At 42.4% G+C, this 12,295-nt stretch overlaps 1 protein-coding gene across 1 annotated transcript in view; it reads right to left on the bottom strand.

Annotated features, from left to right (window-relative positions):
• Nucleotides 1-268: 268 nt before the first annotated feature.
• Nucleotides 269-12,295, bottom strand: part of LOC109194384 (cyclin-dependent kinase 4 inhibitor C) — a 28,104-nt gene continuing 16,077 nt past the window's right edge. Inside the window, exon 5 of the transcript XR_003216366.1 lies at nt 269-924. The gene's annotated coding sequence lies outside the window, so the exon portion shown is untranslated. The remainder of the gene's footprint in view (nt 925-12,295) is intronic.

Raw genomic sequence — 12,295 nt, 5'->3', positions numbered from 1 at the left:
CTAACAATCCCTGTATCTATTCCTTCCAATCTTGATATTGCAAATCCTAACTGGGCCCTTTAAATTTCGGCAGCCACGGGGCACTGGGATACATGGGCATCATCTTTCTGCTCCCCTGTCACCACCTGTCTCGATAATGCCAAAAATGTCACGGGTGTACACTAGAAGGGAAATCCTTCTAAAAGGGGGGAGCAGCAGAGGGTAACGGAAGCAGAAAGATGTAGAACGCACTTAAAATAGTTATGTAAATAAAGTGTATATGTTTTTTACTAACTATAAAAAAAATACCCTGATCAGGGGAAATAAATAAATAAAAGACATAAACTAGCCACAATAAAAGTCCAGTCGTCCTCGATCAGTGAGCTGAAGCCACTAAAGGGTCCCAATCGGCCTCAACCAACAAGTTAAGGCCGAGTCCACCGGAAAGTCCACCAATGGCACCAGGCCGACCGCGTCCTCCGTCGTCTCCTCTGCCAGTCTGCTCCAGTTTCCACTAAGCACAAGAAGAGCAGCGGCAGTCACCCTTCTTAATTTTACCAGAGCGTCTGTATGAATTTTATCAGATCTGGACTTACCCCGCGAGGGCAGAGCTCCAATGTCCGCCCGCCGCTGCTCCCTGTTCCAAACATATGGTTGGCGTCTCTCTATCCCGTGGAAGGCATCCATTGTCAGCTTTGCTTCCCACCGAGAGTCCACCTCTACCTCTCGGGGCTCACTGGACCAACTTCTCCAATCAGCAGCGTCCTTCCTCCTCCCGTACCCTCCAAGCCTGCTTAACTTGCTCCGGCTCAGTTTGGCTCCCACGCTCCCCACAGTCGCTCTTGTGATGGCAGAATCCCTCTGTCAATATCCACACCACCCCGGCCTTCTAGGTGTGTCTAATCAAAAATCAAGTGGAGGATGGCGGAAGGGAGGGGCATCTCCCTGGAACACAAACAATATATACAAAAAAAATAAAACATGCAAGCGCTACAAAAAAAACCCTCACAAAAATAAACAACGACACAGCAACACCTGCAAAGAAAATCAGAAAAGAAACATCTCCTGTCCCACGGATGAGGGAAGTATCCTTGGGCAAGATACTAACCCCAAATTGCTCTTCAATGCGTCCACTGAAGTATGAATGTGTATAAATGGTAGTTAGAAAGCACTAAGAAGCTTAGAAGACAATGCTTGTGTGAATGGGTGTGATTGGGTGAATGTGGCATGTTGCATAGAGCGCTTTGAGTACTCCGGGAGAGTAGAGAGTAGCGCTATATAACCATGTACCATTTACCATTTACTTCCTTCAGTTAAGGGTTATGATTCAACAATAGGAAAAAGATTCGGCAAAAATGGCATCCATGGCCAAACTCCAAGGAAAAAAAGAACACAAAGGCTCGGCTAACATTTGCCAGAAGCCGCCATGATAATTCCCGAGACTTTCAGGAAAATATTCTATGGACTAAGGAGATAAAAGTTTTAATTTTTGGATGTTTGTGTCCTATTAGACCTGGCATAAAACTAACAGCCTTTCATGAAAAGAACATCACGCTACCACTCAGTGTGGTAGTGTGATGGTCTGGTGCCACTTTGCTGCCTGAACAACTCACTGTAATTGTCATCAGTAGCATTACTGGGCCTACATCTGGGCCTCATTATTGCTGTCAGCATTTAAGCCGGGGGATGGCATCTACTCATCGCTGGATTGTTGTGTGACTTGCGTCAGTGAAACAAAGTATAGTGTGCAGCAGCACCTGGCATCAAGAATGACAGAAGAGTCTCTAACAGGGGCAGCCATTTATTTCCTCACCAAACACAACTCATTCACTGGACATCGTTGAGCACCGTGAAAACTATAAAATAAGAAAAAAATGATACCTGTACATAGAGATGGACCGATCCGATATTACATATCGGTATTGGTCTTATACTGACCTAAATTACTGGATTGGATATTGGCGAGAAATAAAAAATGTAATCCGATCCATTAAATATCAAAAAATCACCTCACAAAACTTGCACACGGCGCAACTCGGCTCATAACCGTAGCACGTCGGAGCAGTATGCCTCACGTGATAGAGCGGCTGCGTGTATTTGTAGCCTCACTACCAAACCAGCATTTCATCTCCGAGGAAGTTATCCCAGAGAGAAGTAAAGCAAGTGTGTAAGTTCATCTCTGAATGTTTGTAAAGCGTTCCCATGTTAAGCTTAACAACCGATAAATGGAGCGACTGCCTCTCTCTCTCCCTCTCCTGCTGCTACTTCAATCGGGAAACTGCTTAATGATCAGCTGATCGACTTTTCTGTCGCGAGTCTGTCTCTCTTCTTTGTTTTTGGCCCACTTTGCACCAGAAAGAGGAAACCAGCGGCTGAACAACAGCAGCACGTTTAACCTTGATAAGCTGTTGTTAGAATTTGTTTAATATTACTTTCTACACCAGGATCCTTTTCTACGTAGCTGACGGCTGGTAACTGTGCAGGGGCGGATCTAGCAAAGTTTAGCCAGGGGGGCCGATAGGGTATGAACAGGGAAAAGGGGGCACAAAGACATACTTTTCTTTCTTATTCTCATTTAAAATGTCTCGCTTTTAATAAATAATTATCTGAATCTTACACCCAAAGTTTTAATCTTATGTAAAATGTATAGAAGTCCATTACAGGAAGCGGTGTCTGAAAAGGGCTGGGAAAATCATCAAAGACCCCGATCACCCATCGCATGGACTCTTCACCCTCCTGCCCTCTGGGAGGCGCTACAGGAGCCTCCGGACTAAGACCACCAGGTACCGGAACAGCTTCTTCCCCACAGCTGTCAGACTCCTGAACTCTGCCTCCTGACATCTGACCCACGTTAAACTCATGGACTGAACATTGATTTAATTGATTTATTGATTAGCATTCAAATATCTCAGTGAATACAGAATAAAGATTACCACAAAGCAAGAAAGTACGAGACAAGGCTAATCAAAAGGTATTGGCTGAAGCATTTGCTTATTACGCCAACCCTTTTAACAAAAGATCTTTTTGCATGCAGCTCCTGTACACAGGGCTCGAAGCAACGAATAAAACAAAGCAAAGCAAAAACTAACAAACAAACAAACAAACAAACAAACAAAACAAAACAAAACAAAAAAAACTGTACACACACACACACACACAATGGACAACTGTACCCTCAAACACACAATAATAACATGGACTGAACCACCACTCACAACCACCAGCACTTTATATAGCCTCTGTAGAAATTATCCACATATCTCACTTATCTTAACTGCACTACTGTGTAGTTCTGTGTAAATAATCATTCTGTACATACAATAATTTTTAATCCTACAACTGTTTATAACTTGCATAGTTCACATTTCTGTATAACTGTATATCTGATATTTCTGTATAGTTTTTTATTTCATATTCTGTATAGTTTTTTTCATATTTATATCCTGGGGCCCGTTCTTCGTATCTCGCTTACTACATCCAAGATCAAATGACACATCCAAGATCAAATCATCGCGCCAACTTTGAGCTCGCTAATCCGGTTCTCCGAACACACCTGTTGTTGACGATTAGTATAGCTGGATGAAGTAATCTGAGATCACTGGGTGGCTTAAAAGGGGCTACGCATCGATAGTAGAAACACTGATCGGCAACCCTTTGATTGGTCGGCGAAGATGTCGAAGGAGCGCGCTCAGTATTTCACGGCAGCAGAGCAAGAACTCTTGATTGAGGGATTTCAGGAGTTTCAGAGTTTAATTAAAACGCAAGGGAACGCTGCAAAGGCTGCAAAAGCAAGGAGAGAGGGCTGGCAGAAAGTTGCTGACAAATTAAACTCGTAAGTAATTTATCATATTATATTACATTATATCCTCTTTCACATTAGAGCCACAACAGGACCCACTAGAACATGGGAACAAGTAAAAGTGAAATATAAGAATATTCTACAGAATGGTAATATTTATCACTTATATTGCTTTTAGTCTCTTGAAAAGAGACCCTGAAATAATCTGTTTATTTGTTTATAACAGCAACCAAGAAAAGGGCAGAGCAAATAAAGACAGGTGGTGGTCCTGCACCCCCTCGTCACACCCCAGCTTTTTGTACTGTGACATTTATTGACATTGTGGGGTTTTTTGTGTGTAGTTTTACATAACACTCCATCACTTTTACCTGTTCCCATGCAAGGGGTGACTGAAGCATGCACAGTAAGTTGGGAGAGATATATATATATATAGAGAGAGAGAGAGAGAGAGAGAGGGAGAGAGAGAGAGCGTGTTAAGTAAATAATACCCTGACGGGAAAATCGATATCTCTCTATGAGCACACCGTCGCGCTGAGCTAAAGGATCCTGTCTATCCCGCAATATCCGCTGAATTCTGAAAACTCTCCTTATCAATCTTGCACCTTCCTTGCTCGCGTACAAACGGACAGGACATGGCTGCGACAGACTTCCCAAATCCACCTTCGCTTTTATAGCCGTGGTCTCTCATCTTGATTACACGAAGTGTTTTACTATTACTACTCTAAAATATGAATTACATCTGAAATAATCAAATACATGAAATAGAATGATTAATAGTACATTTCCCTTTTTTTTTAGGAAATGACCTGTATGTATCTGTATGAAATCAATAAAAGAATCAAATACTGCATTATCTTTAGTTACATTGATGATATTTATTTATGGTAAAACAGTGGCGAAATATCGCTGTTGCTTTCGTATAAATGAAGCAGACATACCTGAGTGGCCGCGATCTAATCCTGTTTACATAAAGTAAGCCTGCTCCCAAGCAGGTTTACGCTTACGGATCTGTTGCTATGACAGCAAGTCCCGGATGAGCTTCGGGGAACCGAATGATCCAAGATCACGCGAAATCGTCAACAATCAAATCCAGCTAACTTACTTAGCGAGGTACGAAGAACGGGCCCCTGTTCATAGCTTGTACTCACTACAGCCTGTACATACTTATAGTTATAGCATATTCATAACATACTTCATACCGTGTACATTATAACATACCATAATAGACCCATTTCTGTAATATACTTACATATCTATATTATTGCTAATATATATTGTGATATATCTATATCACGGCTAAAGCACTTCTGGATGGATGCAAACTGCATTTCGTTGCCCTGTACTTGTGCATGTGCAATGACAATAAAGTTGAATTCTATTCTATTCTATTCTACTCTATATAGTAACTATTAAGTCTAATATACCCTAGTAAGCTATAGTACTTTTTCCTTTGGGAAGGTACCATCTGTGAATTCTGCAATTCTGTAGAAGAAAGATGTTGAATCTATTCAATTATTCTTGAAAAATAATTTATTTCTGTGCATTTTTTTCACCCTGCATCAAATTAAAGTTGATTACATCAATTAAGCATCATCAGGTGGAGGGTGGGGGGTGGTTCCCTATTTTTTTTTTTGCTGGGAGTTTGCAACCCTATTAATTAGGTTGCTTAATATTTCTTCTAAGTACTCTTTAAAATACCAGAATAGGGAGGATGGAGCAGGTTTAAGCTTATTAGATTGATCAGTGTTGCTGAACTATGAAATATTTTGGGCGCAGTGTATTTTTTACATACAGGTATAACAGGATAGCTTTAGTGTTGTTGTTTATTTAAACTTGAGTATGAACTTATACAAAATGCAGCAAGATATTTAAAAAAAACAGTTTTATTGATTAAAAAACACACTATATCGGATTCATATCGGTATCGGCAGATATCCAAATTTATGATATCGGTATCGGTATTGGACATAAAAAAGTGGTATCGTGCCATCTCTACCTGTACAATCCCTTCAAACCTTACCAATAAGCAATAACAACAAATGATCAGGTAAATTCAAAAATAATTCTGAGATTTACAGTCACTGATTAAATAAAACAAAAAGGCTGCTTTAAACTGCATCAAGGTGCTTCACAGTTCAGTTGAATAAAATATAACATGAGATCACATCACATCACATACCTCCGCTTGCCAAGGGTGCAAACTCCTGTGAAGACTTAAACATTCAGCCCATTTCTCATGGGGTGCTGCTAGCTTGAGTGACACACATATCTAAGCTAAAAAAAATAGAATAGAATAGAATAGAATAGCCTTTATTGTCATTGTACAGGGTACAACGAAATTAGAGTGCCACTCCCTTGGTGCAAAATGCAATAATAAATATAAATGTAAAATATAAAAGGTACAATAAAACAAACGTAAGTACTTCCAAAAGTAAGTATGATATTTACAGGATAGCAGCATTAATATAATGACAGTATGAATAGCAGCATAATATAATGACAGTGACAGTATGATATAGCTAAGCAGGTTCAATTGTTTTTGTGCTTATTTACAACGGTGATAGCTCTGGGAAAGAAGCTATCCCTGAATCTGTTTGTCCTGGTTTTATGTGACCTGTACCGTCGGCCTGACGGTAATAGTTCAAACAGTTGATTGCTGGGGTGAGAATGGTCCTTGATGATATTGCCAGCTCTGCTGAGGTACCGAGAGTTTGCAATGACCTCCAGGCTGGGCAGAGAGCAGCCAGTGATCTTCTGGGCTGTGTTGATGACCCTCTGCAGTACTTTCCTGTCTGCAGCACATGGATGCATGTAAAGTACATACAGAACAAGAAAGTTTTCAAATATATCCCAATACAAACGCAGAAACAACACTGAAATTTATCAAAGTATTATTGCAACTTACACAGACTTTATGCAGCTTATTCCTGTACACGACAGACTGCTCTATACAGGTTACAGGGCACACCTCTGCGTGCATCTGACATTAATCCTACTGCGCACAGAGCTCCAAACAACTCCCGTAAAGATAATTTATGGTACAGGCCAGCGGTACATGATGACGTGTATGTTCTGTATATAGATTCCCTGGACCCGTCCCTGTGTTCCCTGAGAGGATTCCTTGTAGTGAGTGATTGGAGAGTGTCTAGCAGCGAGCAGTGAGTGATCGAAGAGGAGCGAGTGTTTTTCCCTGGTCCTCCCCACCTTGGATTCCCTGGAGCCCATACCCCTGTCACCTTTGTATATAGCACTATTCCCTACACTGTCTGTACATACACCTGGTGAAACTTGTAATAAAATCCACTGTGTTCATCTCAAGTTGGAGAGTCTTGCGTGCGAGTCCTCAGTGAACCGTGACAGTAACTGATGTAACCATGAATTCTGCTCTGTACCAGAAAATCCTGAAGGAGACTGTCCGGCCATCAGTTTCTGACCTCAAGCTCAAACGAATGTCTGAAAAATAAAAAACTTAAATCGATTCAGTTGCTTTGGCATGACTTTAACTGTTTTGAAGGAAGGTTCAGAGGAGGTTGGAGATTGTTACCATCATGGGCAGTGAGTGCAGTCCTTATATAACGGGTGACAGGTGAGTGCAATTAAGGACAAGCACCACACCCAATCAAAGGTGAGGAAAACAAACAAGGTGCATCTGGTGAAGTGAGTGTGCTGAAAGGTGAGTCTTTACAACAGCCGCCCCCATATTTCTAGTGAGAAATATGTTGGAAGGATTAGAGTCGATCTTTGTCAGGAAGCAGGGGCAGAGAAATCAGACATGCCACAGGTCTGATATAGGTTCTGTCCTGCACTATGACCTCTACAGTTCTGATGCGGTCATCTGGGCTCTTTAGGGGTGTTACTTTTCTATGGGCCAGACAGTTCAGGAGGTCGACCCGGAGGTCGGCAACACAGGCCAAACAGTTCAGGGGTCCGACCATGGAGCCAGCAATGGCGCCGAAGCAGGTCCGGAGGCCGACCGCATGGGATGCGGCCGCAGGCATATAACTGAAGACCGTCTGGCAGTTTTGCAGGCGCTGGGTGCAACGTATGGTGCTTGACAGAGTCAGGACCAGGTAAGGCAGGACCATGCGGTGCCCTGACCTCTGGCGTCATGGCAGCCACTGGCGGTGAAACTGGTGAAGGAAGCACTGTAGGCGACGTCGTAGAAACTGCTGAGTAGGGGGTGGCTGAACGGATTCAGAGCCATCAGCGGACACGAGGATGTGCTGGAGCGGTTCTCCTGAACCTGAGCTGAAAGATGTGAACAAACACTGGGCATGTGCAGAACTGCTCTGGGGTTGGAAGTCTGTGATCGGACCTTGGAGTGTCCATCCTAAGTGGGTTTTGACCGATGGGAGCCGTCGTCAAGTACTGCATATGTTTCAAGGGTTCTTTTGCCATTACGCAGGAGCACTTTCACAACCTTTAATAGTACACTAGGACAGTCACTCGGTCTATCAAAGTACAACATCCTCACTTACTGATGTGGTGTTCAGGTGAGCAGCAGTATGCACATGTTGCCTTAGTCGTTATGATGGGTGGATGTGCTGCCTGTACAGGATCATTGGATGTATTTGCCCCATGTAATATTGTTGTGAGTGGAGAGGTGTACTTACAGGCAGGTCGTGGCTGGTTGAAGGATGAGACAGGACTGTCCTTTCTCGGTTGACACCTGCACTCCATTTTCAACCAGGATAGGAACAAAGGTAAGTTATAGGTCATTTCTCCTTGTTCCCTGTAAACATGCCGTTTAAAGCGACTAAAATGCTCTGCAGGCAGCTTTTCAAGCAGGCAATCAACATGGGAGCCACAATGTAGTTCTGTCCATCCTTGATCACCCATGGTGCTAAGCAAACCAACTAGAGCTTGTACACGAAGAGCGAAGTTATCCAGAGTCCAACCATCACCTGCTCTGATAGGAGGTAGTTCCAGTATATTCCTTAGCTCTTTCAATGCTAGTTGTCTTGGTTGCATATAACGTTCATCAAGGGCTTTGATGGCTTGAGTGTATGGGTCAGGAGCATAGGAAAAGGCAAGAGCTAATCGTTTAGCTTGGTCTACTTTCAGAAGATCGAGAAGGACATGATATTTGAAGTGCTCTGTCTCGTGAGGGTCAAGAAGGTTGGTAAGGGCCATTCGCAACATCCTATATTGCATTTCATCTTCTCTGGTAAGGTCTGGGAAAGAAGGACCCTCAAGCTTGTATACACGTGTTCTAGTACTAACAGGGTGACTAGAACTAGTAGGAATGAGTCCCGAAGATTTCTATACATGCAAACCATCAGATGTAGATGGTTGCTGCTTTAAAGGAGGGTGCTGCCTTTGTTCAGGAATGCAAACCAGAGGTTGAGTGGGGTCTTCATCTAAAGGAACAGCAGGTTGAACACAGGAAATCTGGTGGGGATCCTGCAGTGATAAGGCCAGGAAATCAAAGGGAGTCTCATCTTGTGTAGTAAAGACTGGTCTAGGCAAACCACTTGCAGGAACTGCAGCATCTAATATTGATGAATTCGGTGAAGGAGGTGCTGGCAGCAGGAACTGTACCAGAATGATGGCTAACCTGTGGGGGCTGCGAGAATGGGAAGGAGATGAATGAATCATAAATTGCCTAATCTCCCTCATTGTCATCAGGAGTTCCCTCATAACCTCATCTTGGTTAGTGGGTAAAGGCACAGGACATGTCTCTGAATGGCTTTTTCCTCCTTGGTCAGGATCCTGCAGCCCATGTGTGTCTGTGTCAATGTGCTGGCATTCAGTTTGACTCTCTGTATCACATCTAGCACTTCTACTTCTAGCTCCAGGGTACTGAATGTCATACAGGTAAGCAGGAGGTCGCTTATTACGACTGGAATGATCAAATCTTCAGTGGATGGCTGCTGTGAATCCATGACAATAACACTACTCCAGCTCGAAGGACCATGGTCATGACTGGAACTCAAAATAATACATGAACTCAGGTAGGGCTGCTCAATTAATCGAATTTTAATCTCGATTACGATCTGGGTTTTCAATGATCATTAAAAATGACTGAGCCGATTATTAGCACCTCCCTCGTGCTTTACTCTCGCGCTGCTCCGTGTGGCAAATCGAGCGCACCTCTCTGCGTTTCGAACACGCGTCACAACAATTAAGAGGACCCGAGGGAAGCTCGGAAAGCTAAGCAGAAGTTATTTGGAGAGGAGAGGATAATGGCTGCTGAAGAAAGAATGCCGTTGGTTGAAAAGAGAGGTAAAACGACTTCAGTGGTGTGGGAACCAATGTTCCCTCTAAGCTGCGCACGTGCGCAATTGCGCACTGCTGGCACGGTCTCTGCGCACAGAAAATCTGCGTTGCGCACAACAAAAATCTTTAACAATTCTGTTTTGCAGTGTTAGTCAGTAAGTGACTGGCTGCTCCTGTAGAATGATGCCACCTTATCCTATAGTCCAACCAATAATGCGATTCACATTCGTATATACGCAGCCAATCAACGTCGTTATCAGGCTATGACAGCGTCCTTATGTGCCGACACCAGTGTTTTAGCAAGCAAAGCGGCGTGGCTGATGTGCAGTGAAGCTACATTAATGACAACGTGTACGACCATTGGAGATGTGAGCAGGACAGACGGAACAATTGACGGAAAAAGTGTGGACTTTATACCAGTTTTTAAATTGTGTTGATCGGCCACGTAAAACCAGAGTTATGATAAAAATATCTGCAATGTTTGGTTTTCTTCCTGAATACTATCGTTGTTTATATTTACTGCGGGAAGAAACGGTAAAAACGGCGTTTTATACGGAAACCGCTCGAAAGCACTCTCCGCCTGTGAGCAAAACCAAAACCAAAAAAACCCCCACCCTTTCCTATTGGTCGAAAAAAGTACCATGTCGATCAATCAAAAAATGATATGGCAACGTGGCATCTAGTTGTTAAGAAACGGGGGGAAGTTTTAGAAGTGACGGCGGTGTTCTGAGATGTGAGAGATTTGAGACGTTTAGCGCAAATCTTGTGTAGTTAGTGTGTAGTTAGTGTGTAGTGTAGTCAATAGTTTTGTTGTGTGTGTCAGAACAATGAGGCGACTGCTGAATGTTACAGGTGTTACAGCAGTGATACATCTCCTGTTGTCACGCCTGCAGGTATCAGGCTGTTGTTCTCCTTTATCTCATAGTGGACAGAAATTATTTTTTGAAGTGGCACAAATAATTTGTGTGGCATCAGATTTGATGCAGAACAGCTGATTGTTCTGTAAATAGTTTGAAATGTTTATTTAAAAAAACGCCTTGGCTGCATTAAAAAAAATAAATAGCTGCAAAAAACTTTGTTGTTTGCCAAACTGAGTTACTTTTTTGAAGTAGTAACTATATAATTAATTGCCCAACATTGGTCATTATATACTGTATTTTGCAGACAGAGAGTTATAGGACTCTCCCAGACCACAGACTCATCCAAGGGGCCGCTCAGTGAGTGTGTGTTCGCTCAGACACATGAAATATTTGAGGGAACATTGGTGGAAACATTATGGGTTCGCGGAGTCAGATGTGGATCAAATATTGTGCAGTATTTTGAAGTTCACTAAACATAGATGTTTACATTTTTCATTCATTTTTTATATTGCAAACATTTGCACTGTAATCAGTATTTGCAAACTATTTTATATTATTTTTTGACAATCTTTAAAGCCATTATTCAATACATTGTTATTGTTAAATAAATATCGTCGGAACAATATCGGAACAATACCTTCCAGAAGATCATGGAGTATATCTGGAGGAAACCCCGTGATTGTGTGGAAGTAATTCAGGGACTCACGCAAAACACAGCCACCTTTAAATTTAAATTGTCAGCAGAAACACAAAAGATGGTGCCTCTGACATTCTGGCCAACTCTTTCAATGAAGACACCGTCTTGTTCCAGAGTACGAACATCACGCAGCAATGGAGCAAGTACAGCTGCATATCCATACTTACGGAGGTCTGTCACTTTTACCAGTATTGCTAACTGTATAACATGTAATGCTGATCGGTATTTTGGTGGTACATTAGCGAGGACCCAATATACAGCGCAAAGTTTGTGAATTTTGCGTGATGTGCCAAGTGGATTGGCAATTTCAAGCTCATCAATATATAGCTGGAGTGGTAGGATGAGATCCCCTGTTGACAGTAAGTCATTTTCAAGGAAATGAGAGCCATCAGAGCATGATGCATATTCACCAGATGCAGTATTTGGTTCAGTAATCTTCTTAAGAACGTTCTGCTTCTTAATTCAGATCAAACTGAGGTTATTGTACTCGGCCCTGAAAATCTTAGAAATATGGTATCTAAGCAGATTCTTACTCTGGATGGCATTACCTTGGCCTCCAGTAATGCTGTGAGGAACCTTGGAGTCATTTTTGACCAGGACATGTCCTTCAACGCACATATTAAACAAATATGTAAGACTGCTTTCTTCCATTTGCGCAACATCTCTAAAATTAGAAATATCCTGTCTCAGAGTGATGCTGAAAATCTAGTTCATGCATTTATTACTTCCAGGCTGGACTAC

Source organism: Oreochromis niloticus, linkage group LG23, assembly GCF_001858045.2.
Source record: "Oreochromis niloticus isolate F11D_XX linkage group LG23, O_niloticus_UMD_NMBU, whole genome shotgun sequence".
In the NCBI taxonomy this organism is placed as follows: Eukaryota; Metazoa; Chordata; class Actinopteri; order Cichliformes; family Cichlidae; genus Oreochromis; species Oreochromis niloticus.
Note: the sequence above shows the minus strand (reverse complement) of the source record. Positions and strands in the feature narration are given on the sequence as shown.